The sequence below is a fragment of the Phoca vitulina genome, unplaced genomic scaffold (genome assembly GCF_004348235.1).
Source record: "Phoca vitulina isolate PV1807 unplaced genomic scaffold, GSC_HSeal_1.0 scaffold33, whole genome shotgun sequence".
Classification (NCBI taxonomy): domain Eukaryota; kingdom Metazoa; phylum Chordata; class Mammalia; order Carnivora; family Phocidae; genus Phoca; species Phoca vitulina.
The window spans coordinates 1,811,367-1,821,707 of record NW_022589736.1 but is presented as its reverse complement, the minus strand read 5'-3'; positions in this window follow the sequence as shown (position 1 = coordinate 1,821,707).

Below are 10,341 nucleotides of genomic sequence, written 5' to 3'. Positions count from 1 at the left end.
CTCCCTGCTCTCTTCACTGGGTGGCTACGATCGTCCCACACACATATCAGGTTTTCCTCCCTCCCGATCACCCTGTGTCACCCTGCGCTAGAACCTGACCACCAAGGTCCCCTGCCCCGGGCCTGTGATGTGAAGCCAGGTTCTCCCCGACACACGCCGCTGGCTCCTGGGGAGTCACGCGTGCTCTGCGGGCAGAGGGAACGTGCCGCACACTTCACCAAGAGTGCTCGCGTCTGGGGTCCAGAGCATCAGGAACTTGGCGGTCTGCTGAGCTCTCCGAGCCCCGAGCTCCCAGAAAACAATGATAGTTAATAAACCCACCCATTCATGTGTCGACCAACGGTCAACCCACAAGGACCACCTGCCCCCACATCTCAGCGTCCTCAGGTGTCCCTGCACGGACGAGTGAGCTGTGTCCATGATTTCTGGCCGTGGCCTCAGGCTTATAAGAGAATCTGAGCACAATTTTACCACTATGGTATCTCTCATTTTCTTGGGGCATTTCTGTGTTTTTACTGTCTTTCAGCGGCCCTCACTTGGAACTTGTCTTTGTGCATGGTGTGAGGTAGGGATCTAACGGCACACGTTTTTCCGGGGGGGACAGTGTCCCACCAGTTGTGGGATCCATGCCTTCACCTCACTGATGCCCAGTACGCCATGTTACCCCACACTCGAGTTCACTGCTCTGTTCCGTCAATTCCAATCAACCCACAAGAATGAATTTAATCAGCCTGGTTATGCACGACTCCAAAACAGCTGGTTAATTCAGTGAAAAGAATCGCACACCAGATGTTGGCAGATCATGTAACCAAATGGCCGGGTCTCTAGTTCCAGTTTCAGCCGGGGATGTTCATGGCCACTTGTTTACCGATTTACTCGGCGGCACCAGCTGAACGCCTCCGAGTGTTGGGCGCTGGACTAGGCTGTGGGGACAAGCAGGAAGGCAAATGCATGCACGAGGTCCCCGAGGGGCAAGATGACACGGTATGGGTGTGCGCGGTGATCAGGGAGGCTCCTCAGAGGATGCGACGGACGGAATGTTCACGCTCCCCCCAGACTCTGATGTTACATCCTAACTCCCAAGGTCATGTGTCAGGAGGTAGGGACTCGGGGAGGTGATGGGGTCGTGAGCCTCATGAACGGGATTAGTGTCCTTCTACAAGAGCCGCCTCCCATGAAGAGGACACAGCAAGAGGTCAGCAAGCAGGTTCCCACCAGACACTGAACCTGCCAGCACCTTGACTTCCAGCCTCCAGAACTGTGTAAAATGTTTGTTTATTAAGCCCCCTGAGTATGGCAGTTTGTCATGCCAGCCCGAACGGACTAGGTCAGAGGAGGTGGCCTTTTTGACTGGATTTGATGGATAAGACAGAGCTCACGTGAAAAGATCTAGGGTAGAGGAATTCCAGGAAGGGCAAGTGCAAAGGTCCTGCGGCAGGGATAGGCTTCATGGTAGGTGGGGCTGGAGGGAGGGAGGCAGGGTGAGTGTTTTGGGGAGGCGAGAAGCATTGACTCCATGGAGCAGAAGATCTGGGAGGGCAGCAAGGTTGCTGCACCATCCTGCTCACCACGTAACATCCCAGGTGTGGCTGCAATGACCCCAGAGCTCCTTCTTCATGGTGGGAAACCCCAGGTGAGAGAAAGGTGGATCTCCTGCCCCAGGATTCCACTGACCCAAGTCTGGGGGTCCTTGTCACAGCCTCCCCAGGAGGCCTGTCCCTTCCTGATGCCTCCGGTGCCCCCCTCCTTCAGCTGTCCAGTAAAGCCCTAACACCTGAGCCCTGTCCCCACGGTTGGACCCCAGCCCACCCCAGCCCAGCACATGGGCTGCATGTGCACCCCAACATGATGAGGGGCTTTCTGAGGCTGCCGTCTGGCCCGAGCACATCTGCCTAAACCTCTCACTCAAAAGCCAAACCCCACGTCTACCCTTTACCCAGAGCTGCGGTCACTGTGCAGCATGGAGCCCCCGTGTCCAGGGGCTCACAGTGTCTGGACAGAGGCACCCCAGGCACCGGGAGCTGAAGATGGCACGGCACCCTCTGTGGCCCCAGAGCCAGCCCCCGGGGCAGCTCAGGGCAGCCCTGGGCCGCTGTCCGCACACCCGCCGGAGGAACAGTGAGGCCCTGCCTGGGGGTCCGGCTTCTGCCTGTGCCGGGGACAGGGCAGTGGGCCTCCAGCCCCCAAGCTGTGGTCCAGTCAGGGTGGGGCACCCTTGGGCCTTGGGGGGCGTCAGGTTGTCCCCCCCAGTCCTCGTGGAGCCGCAGGGCATGACGGGAGTGCGGGTAATTGGGCTCTGGCTGTGATTCGGGCTCCGTGGGGGGAGGCTGGCGGTGGGGGAGCGGGTTTGCTCAGCATTAGGCCTGGCTCCGCTCCGCCGGCTGTGGAATTCCCTGTCTGATCTGTCTCCAGATTGGCCCAGGAAGAAATTGGGGGAGAATTGATTTGTGCCACATCCAGGCGACCACGGGTGGGGAGCGCCCGCCCCATTCCCCCGCCCACCCCTCTCTTCGCCCTCCCCGCACGCCCCTGGCCAGCCTGCTGGCGCCAAGAAAGGTGGGGCCAGGAATGGCGGTTGGGGCCTGACCATGGGGGGTCCCGGTTGCCCCTCAGAGGCAGGAGACCAGCAGGGTCTCCTGGGGGTGACACTCATCACATGGGGGCTCCATCTGCCAGCCAGCACCAGAGACAACGCTCACACCCTGGCCTGGGCACCCCAAGGACGGGGACATGCGTGGTGGGAGCATGTTGAAGACGCCCCTTCCTAGAGCCCAGGCAGCCGAGGGGGGGACGGAAGGATGCCACGGCTCCAGGCTCCACTGCCCTTCCTTGGACTCTCACCGCCTGCCTAGACTGGCCACAGGGAAGAGAGGGTAGTCTCAGGCAGGCTTCCTGGGAGGAGGCAGCCCGGAGCTGGTGCCCATGGGGCAGGCAGGGCTGGGTGAGCAGGGCGAGGAGGAAGGAAGGATGCCTGGCAGGAGTGAGGCCTGCAGGGCCCCAGCCAGGGCCACGGGACGTTGGGCTGGGCTGTGGGGAGGCGGTGGTTCTGCGGGCCAGGCCCTGGGTGGGCAGCCCTCAGCCGGCTCAGGAGCCTGGCTCCAGCGTCAGTGAATAAACGTGCTCTTCCCACAGCCCCGCGGCATCCACGCCGTCCACGCCGCCCCACGCCCAGCCAAGCTCTCTCCATCGCCTGGGACCTCTCTCCCGGACACCCTGGCTTCCCTGAGTGTGCCAGTCAGCCCAACAGGCTGGCATTGTGCACGGAGTCCTTCCGGGCTGCCAGCCCCAGGGGGTCCCTCTCGGCCAGGCCCAGGCCCAGGGGCCGGCGGAGCCAGCGGGAGGCCCGGCTGAGAGGCCGGGCAGGGAGAGGCACCCGAGGGGTTTGGCTTCAGAGCCAAGCAGCTTGGTGCCTTTCTGGGCTGGCGGGCGAGGGGTGCTCTGCACGGAGTCAGCCCCGCTTAGGCAGCTCGGGGGGCAGCACAGGAGTCCCCAGGACTGTCCTCCTCAGGAGGAGGCCCAAGCGGGACTTCGCCGAGGACGGGCCATCCCACACCGACCCTGCAGTGCCGCCCTGAGACACGGGCGGATCTGGGCCTTGGGTTCTCATCTGTGAAATGGGGCCGTACGAGTTCTGGTCAGCTTCCCAAGGCCACTGTGCAGAGCTGCCATGGGCAGGTGGCTTTGTGTCCACAGCAGGGGCTGGGCCGCAGGCAGCCATGAGTTCCTGTCCCTGCCCCTGCAGCCCCAGGGGAGCCCAGGCCCATGGCCAGGTTTTATTTTGAGTCAGATCCTGCAGTTGGGGCTGACTATTCCCACCTCTCGCCTCTGTCACATCCCGTACAGTAAACAGCGTTCGCTCGAACCCCTTGTTTGCAGCAACAACAGCACCCACAGCAGCCGGGAGGCCCTGGGGGCTCTGGAGGGCGGGCCGCCTGCCGGCTGCTCTGCGCACAGGGCGGGTCTGGAGGGCAACCTGACCCCGGACCCCCGGTCTGGCCGGGGAGCCGTGCTGGAACTGGCCCGGCCGCAGGTTGCCGGAGGCCTGCCTGACTGTCAGCCTGGCTGCAGCCGTCCTAATGCCACCGCTGGGGGCTGGAGGCCGGCGTCACCCCCACATGAGCTCCCCGCCGGTGCAGGGGCGCAGGGGGCCAGGCGGGGAGCCAAGCCCCAGCCTCGCAACCTCGCTGGAGCGGCCAGCCCAGGGTCCAGCCCCGGGCAGCTGGGCGCTGGCTCACTGCCCCATATGAGAGGCCTAGTGGTGGGAGCAGGGCTGCGCGTGGAGGCGGGGGCCACGGAGGGGGCCACCCAAAGCCCTCCTGAGCCCCCGACCCCCCACTGGCTGGGGAGGGGGCATCCCAGTGAGAGCTGGGGGGCTGGGGGGTGGGCCCCAAGGGCGCAGGAGGTCTTTCTGGTTGTGCTCCAAGAGGAAGGGCTGGTCAGTCCTGCCGGGGCCCTGACCCCAGACCGGCCTGCCTATGGGTTAGCTTATGCCAGGCCCTGAGCCACTCTGGGGCGGTTTGGGTGCTCTGTCCCTTCTACGGATGGAGAGACTGAGGCACAGAGAGGGGTTACCACCATCCAAAGCCAAATGGGGGTGTGAATCTCAGGCCTGTTCTGGCCCAGGGGCCGCCCTCAGCCGTGCTTGGCTCCTGGGGGCCCTCCCTCTCATGCTGGGCCCATGTCCTGCCCCTTCTGCCTCTTGCCACCTCCAGGAAGCTGCCAGGACTGCTCTGCTCGGAGCCAGCCCACCGTCTGCAGCCCCAGGCACTGCCCAGGCCGCAGTGTCAGCATCCAAGTCCTGGGTGCGGCTGGGCACTGGCCCGGAGCCCACAGCGGGGTGAGGCCGCCCCACCACATGCTGTCCAGGCCAAGCGGGCGGGGCTGGGGTCAGGAGAATGGTGCCTTCATGCTGCAGGCCCCGCTCTGTGTGTGCTGTGCGCTGGCCCAGCCCGGCCCACCCGTGCCCCCTCCCCGCCAGTACCCGCGGTGCCCTCCTCCGCTCGCGCGGCTGGCTGCAGGGCCTCCCCGTGTGGGACCAGGCAGCCACCTGCTGCCCACAGCCGCAGCCACACAATGGGGCCCTTGTGAGCGGGCAGCCAGCGGGCAGCGCCTCCCGGCCCACCCCGGGCTCAGAGCCCCGTTGTGCGGTGGGGGGGCTGCCCGGGTCGGGCAGCACGGAGCGGGACAGGCAGGCCCCACCCGTCCTGGGCCACAGCAAAGCCGGGCCCTGTGCCCCCAGCCCCGTATGGCTCGGGTGCCAGCGCCCCACTGAGGTGGGGGGCATATCCAGGAGGAGAGCTCCATGCCGAGGGCCCCTTCCTGCGGCGTCTCGGGCCACTGTCCATCCCTGGCTTCCCTCTGCTCCGCAGACCTCAGGCTCCTGACAGCCGAGAGGTGTGGTGTGGATGCGAGAGCTGCGCCAGGCATCGTCCTGCTGTGCAGGAAGGGGTCTCCAAAGAGCCTGCTGGGTGCTACTCTGGGTACAGGTACCAAGCTGAGGGGGGCTGGCTGTGTCCCCATTGGGAGGCCTGGGTGCATCTGGCCTAGGACACAGGGTTCAGAGGCTCAGAGTGGTGTTGCTACACCCGGGGGTGGGGGTGTGGCTGTCCTGCGATCCTGCTGACCATCCCACGGTGGTCACTCAGAAAGACCAGGCAGCTCCTTTAGGCAAAGAGCCTTTCAACACTGAGGTTCTTGGAAGCTTAGACCCCACAGGTCCTCAGAGGGGACACAGGCCCCTGGCCATCTGGGCTCTGTGGTGGGCAAGGGGGTTTATCACAGGGTCCTCTTCCCAACTATGGGATAAGGCATGTGACCACAGAGCCAACCTGACACCAAGGAGAGATGAGAACTCTCATCCCTGGAGCTCAGTGTGTGGAGGCCATCTTCCCTGGGAGAGTGAAAGCACAGAGAAGCTGAGCTGAGCAGTGGAACAGGCAGGAAAGCTGAGTGCCTGGATCCAGCCATGCCTGAAGCCATACCCAACTTCACGATCCAGAAACCTGTGCTTTTCACTGAAGTCAGGGAGACTGATGTTTCTGTTATTTGCCTCAGAGGACTTCAGGATGTTGAGCAGATCCTAGGAGCGGGAGGAGCCCTGGGGACGAGCTCAGGGCCCGTGATGGGTGAGCCTGATTCCCTTCCCTCCTCCAGGTGAACCAAGCCTCGGCTGCCTGTGGCTGTGGCCATGTGCAGCTCTGAGAAGAATCACCAACCGACTCCGGCCTAGCAGGCATCGCAGGCTGTATTCCCCCACCTACTGTAGGACCACCAAGCAGCCCCCTCCTCCTTGGGGGTCTAGAGACAGCATGTCCTGAGCAGGCAGATGTTGTGGCTTGGGGGGCTCCATGGAGGTCCTCCATTGAGCTGGGCCTGCCGGGAGGGGGCTCTGAGCAGGGGCATGCTTCTCCTTTAGCCGGCACATGGTCGCTAACCCCCATGTCTGACCCCCAAGGCCACTGCCCCCCCTGGGGGAGGCAGTCCAGTGTCTCCTGGTCATACCTGACCACAGCCTCACGGCCCCCCAGGACAACTCCAGGGGCAGCTGGGAGAAGGGGCCACAACTCTCCCTGGGCTCAGTGCCCCCTCCCACCCCACCCTTCTTCCCTCGGCCCCTGGGTGAACCCAAATTCCTAGGGTCATTTCCTGGCAAGGGAAGATTATGGGCCTGGGTCCTACTCTGGGGGCCCTTGTGGCCTCTCAGGGGGATTGCCCCGACTCGGAGGTAGGGGGTGGCCGGGGCCCTGGCTCATCACTGGTGGGGAGCTCTGTGAGGATAGTGGCCCCCCTAGGGGACACCTCACAACCCAGCTCTCCTTGATGGATTGGGGGCGATCCCTGAACTCAGGGGTTCCCTGGTGGGGGTCTTTAGGGAGCAGCCCCTGCCCTGCCTCCCACTTCAATAACCGTGCCCCCAGCCTGGCCCTGCCTGAGTGGGGGAGCCGCCCAGGACCATCCCCCGCCCCATCAGCCAGCCCCTTCCCAGCTGTTCCAGGCAGCTCTGCATCCCCTGGGGCCTTGGTAAAGCAGAGGATTTCCTCCTGCCCAGGGTCCACAGCTGCGCTCACAGGTGTGAGGGGCTGAGGGGCGGGGCGAGGTGAGGGCTGCGCACTGGAGCCCCTCCCCAGCCGACTGGGCACGGAGAGGCAGGCTGGGGGCTGCCGACACAGGTCCCAAACCCCAGTGGCCAGAGAGCCCCTGGGTCTGGGGACACGTGCCCTCATCTGACACAGAGCCTGGTGTTCAGTGACTGGGGGACTCGGGTCCCTAATCGTCTGTGAACATTTCATTTTGCACTGGGCTCCTCAGGGCTGCGTTCTTTCCTGGATATGGGGGTCACAGGGTCAGGAAGCACCCCCGCCAGCAGCGCTGAGTCCTGGGGTGGTCATGGCCCCCCGAGGGCTCCTCCCCAGGGCCGCCACCCTGCGACCGTGCAGCGCGGTGCCTGGTGCCGTCAGGGGTGCCAGAGACAGGATGCAGCCGCTGCTGTCTCCATGGGGCCCCATCCTGTCACCCCGATAACCCGGCCGGCCGGCCGCCAGCCTCTAGAAGAGCTGACAGCACCTGAGAGGCAGGCCCAGCCCCGCCCTCCTCAGCTGGTCCCCTGCGCCTCCCGCCCCCGCACCCCCTGAGCCCAGCCGTCCACTCTGCCAGGACCCCCGTGGGAGGCGAGGCCAGGCCCGGGCCGCTCGGTTCTGTCCGGGGTGGGGGCTGGGTGGGGCCAGGGAGCGCGGTCACTGCAGAGTTGTTTAAATTAAGGAGCCCTCCCTGAGAAGTCAGGGAGCCCAGAGCCCTGCGGCTCTGAACTTGATCTAGTTTTGGTGGAGATTAGCCAAGATGTCACAAGACAGGGCGGGGCCGGCAGGTGGGGGACGCGGGCAGGAGGGGGATGGTCCTGCAGCCCTTGCCGCCCCGACATCTTGGCCCACACCCGGGAGGAGCAGACCTGGCCGCGCAGGCGGCTCCGAGCCTGCTCCCTCCTGAACCCCTCCCACTTCGTCGAGGCCCCGCCCCGCCCGCCCGAGGCGCACGTGTGCTGGGCCCAGGGGTGGAGGAGCTCCGCCTCCCTGGGCCTCGGTCTCACCGCCTAGGGAACGGGACGATCTATGTCGGATTCCGGCGTGGAGAGGAGAGCGCACACTGGTGCGGCCGCCTGAACCGTGTGTGGTGTGGATGCCCCGAGCTTGTTCGTAAACGTTGCTTCTCCGAGCCTGGCGTGCTCTCTGCGAGGGGAGCGCCTTACCGCCCAATTTGGAGATAAGGGAAGCGGAGCCAGCAGCACCCAGTAGGGGCTGACCCAGTGCTTGTTCTCTGGAGGACCGTGGTGGGTGCAGCCCGGCCCAGAGCCAAGACGCTCAGAGTCTGCCCTCCGCGAGGTGAGACGCCCAAGCGGCGACGTAAGGCCTGGGCTTTGTGCCCAAAGCGCCCCGCCCACGCGTCTGGCCAGGGCACCTGAGGGGCAGGCCTGGGGGGCCCACCCGCCGCGGGTGCCGGTCAAGCCCCGTGGAGCTGCCGCTGGTCCCGGGCAGCTGTGTCCGAGACGACGGATGGTAGAGCAATCTAGCTGAAATGAAGATCTTAATAGGAAAACCACTTCTTTCGAGGGAAAACATGATCCGCGGCCAGTGGGCGCGTACACACGGGGGTCTGGAAAGGAATGAAATCCCGAGAAAGAAATGACTCCGTGCGGAGCCGCCTCAGACCTGCTGCTGAATTATTGAACTCCTGAGCGGGGAAAAGTGATAACATAAACATCCACCACTCCAGTCCCTCTCAGAAGTGAGGGGTTCCCGGAGATGGGAAATCCAGACCGTGCGGAGAGACGCTCCGTCCAAATAAAACCATCAGATATTTGTTTGAAGATGCTGGGGAGCAGCAAAGCCCAGATAAATCACCTGTTTGAAGCCAGCTAGCCACCTCGCCGCTGGGCCCTGGGCTGGAGGGGCGGCTGATGGATTGGGTGCCGCACGCAGTGACTGATGTTGCACATGCCAGGGGCTCCGAAGGGGCCGGACCTGTCTGCCTGTTGCGTCTGGCCCGGGCCTCCTGTTGTGGGGGGTGGCCTCCTGTTGTGGGGGGTGGCCTCCTGTCGTGGGGGGGTCAGGAGAGGACCAGGCTGAGGCAGTCAGAAGGCCCAGGCCCTCCTCCGTGTGCCAGGCAGCCAGGGAGTCAGCTGGAGACCCGAGGTCCCAGACCCGGGCTGCTGGGTGGCCCACTGCAGTCGGCATGTCTGACCTGCAACAAGTGCTCCCAGTAGTGGCCTGGAGCCTTGCTTTGAGCCCGAGCAGCCCCAGGCTGGGTGCTCTTTGGGAAGATCTTTCGCTCCCTCTCAGCCAGGATGGCAAACACCGCCCCCACGACACCACTCAGCGCAGCCCCAGGGCAGATATCACTAATCAAGCCCCGTGCTCTTGCAGAACGGTGGGAGCCTGAGAGGTGCACTAATCTGACCCCCTGTCTGGACCTGCTCGGGAGGAACGATGGGTCTTCCCTCTGCCCACAAGCCCTGCTCTGACCCTGCATCCACCTCAGGCCCCAGCTGCCCCCCGCTGCGTGCCATCCCCTGAAAGCTCCCACTCCGTTCCTGAAGGTCAGCCCTGTCCGGGCCCCATCTGCGGTGGGGAGCTGGATGTCAGGGGTGCCCGGTGGCTCCATGTCAGCCTCTCCCACTGGGGGGTGAGTGAAGCTGACCAGGGCTCACCCCCCCAGGGCCCATGCTGCCCAGCCCTCCCCATGTCCCCACAGAGCCTTCTCTCTGGGCCCCCAGGCCCATCCTGAGCCTGTGGCTCCCGTCCGCCACCCACCCCCCATCCCTGAGGACCACCACCCCTGGGGTTGGTCGGGGTGCAGGTTAACTCCTTCCCGCTCATAAGTGAGACGCTGGAAGGGAGGCATGGGCTCTTGAATGAGTGAAGGCCCAGCAGGCCTGGCTGGAAGAATGCAGGTGATTCTCTGGCCTTGGAGCCCCAGATGTCCACGGCAGCGCCGCCCCTGAGCAGGAGTCTCTGCTCCCAGGACAAGCCATCTGGTCAACAGTGTAGGTTTGAGCCCTCAGAGAAGCACCAGCCCTGCCTGGTGACGCTGCTCAGCTCGAGGACCACCGAGGCCCTCTGAGCCGGGTCAGCACTCACCAGTGTCAGGGACGAGGCTGCGGTCACCGCATGCCAGTGTCGGGGGCACAGGACAGCCAGTGGAGGGCTCAGAGGCAGGCCTGCCGGGCACCTCCTGGGCATTGGGCCCCAAGGGCCAGGAAGCCACTGAGCAGTTTCCTGCTGCATCCAGGGATGGACAGGGCATGTGCTAGGGTCCTGGGGCCAGTGTAAGCAGTGCTCACAAGCGGCG